This window comes from Octodon degus, unplaced genomic scaffold (assembly GCF_000260255.1).
Source record: "Octodon degus isolate 3935 unplaced genomic scaffold, OctDeg1.0 scaffold00025, whole genome shotgun sequence".
Lineage (NCBI taxonomy): Eukaryota > Metazoa > Chordata > Mammalia > Rodentia > Octodontidae > Octodon > Octodon degus.
In genome coordinates this window covers 6,775,109-6,776,706 of record NW_004524601.1, presented here as the reverse complement: position 1 = coordinate 6,776,706, position 1,598 = coordinate 6,775,109, and positions in this window count along the sequence as shown.

The window sequence follows — 1,598 nt, the reverse complement described above, 5'->3', positions numbered from 1 at the left end:
TGAGCTATCTCACGGGCCTTAGTGACATCATTTTATTACTTTTTATTTTATTTAATTTTAAATTATTTTCCTTAATTTTGTTTCTCATTTTCAGTAATTTTAATATACCTTAAAGAATGTTTGTATTGTTTATAATCAAAATTATGGTAATACTTCTAGTGATTGTAAACAACAGCAGTATAGGTTATGTAGGTAGTGTGGGTGAACTTTATTTTTATTTCTTTATTTATTTTTTGCAGTACCAGGGATTGAACTCAAGAACTTGCACTTGCCAGGCAAGCACTTATTCTACTGAGCTATCTCCCTGGCTCTGAACTTGATCTTTTAAAATGCATAAGCTTAACCCTAACCGCAGGTACTTCAATATATTTGGGACAGAGACCTCAAATATTTCTTTAAGCTAAAATTAGACTTTTAAGTTGGACACTAGCTCAGTGTTAACAAAGGAGATGAGACTGCTCAGAAGACATGAGGGTGGCCTTGGAGAGATGGATCCACCTGGCCACAGCGGTCTGCGGGCCAAGGGGCAGGGCCAGAAGAGAAGTCGGTTTCTTCATCTGGGGCTGCTCAGCTGAGAGTCTCTCTTCACTATGTTGATGCTTGCAGATGCAGGCTCTCCCACGTTGCATTTGGACTTGGAGCATCTCTTTCATAAGAGAGCAGGGTTGTAGGGGTTCTGGGTAGGGAGGCAGGTGGAAATGCAGCTGAGCTGGGGAACAGCTGCCTAGTGCCACCCAGGGCTTGGTGCATCTGGGAGCCACTTGGGGAGGCTGCCTGAGACCTCCAGAAGGCTGCACAGGTCAGGGCTCCAGTGCTAACTGCCTCACCTATTTTTGTAATGGGAATTGCTTTTCTTTCTTTAGGAAAACTTCTGTTACATTTACTTATAATATGAAAAAGATATTTTTAAAAGGCTGACTTTTTCTTGGTCAACATCATTTTGAAATTAACATTTATAGAGCTCGGTGCCCTAGATTAAAACAATATTTATTAAAACACTTGAAAATATACAGTAAATCATGGCAATAAGCAACACCAAGAATATTGCTAATTTTAAACATGTCTTAGTTTTTCAGCATTGGCATGATCCAAAGAATTGCAAAATTATTAGGCCCTTGGTTGTCTATCCACTCTGTCCAATTTATATTCAAACTAATTCAATTCAACTTGAAAATTTGTTTCACAGTCATACCCCCCATCACTTACATGCGCTAGTGCTGCAACCAGCCAGTGGATGCCGTGCTGGTCATTCAGACCATTGTCATCTCAGAAAGTTTTATTAGACTGTGCTGCTAGTCATTAGCAAGCACAGCAAGAACACAGAATGGAATAAATGTGTAAAGAAACAAAGAAGACGTAGGTTTCTTTTCACGGCACTCATTTCCTGTAAAGGTTTAAAGGATTCATCAAATAATATTCATGCTTAATTTTGAGACTATGAAGTGTATGCTGTCTCTGCATAAGAACTGAAAAGTGAAGCTTCAAAGTTTTCTTTCCATACCAATATTAGAAATATGCCACTAAAGTTGGCTTCATTTCCTTTCTGATAAGTATGGAAATAGAAATTAAATTAATTAAATTAAAACTCTCACAATCAG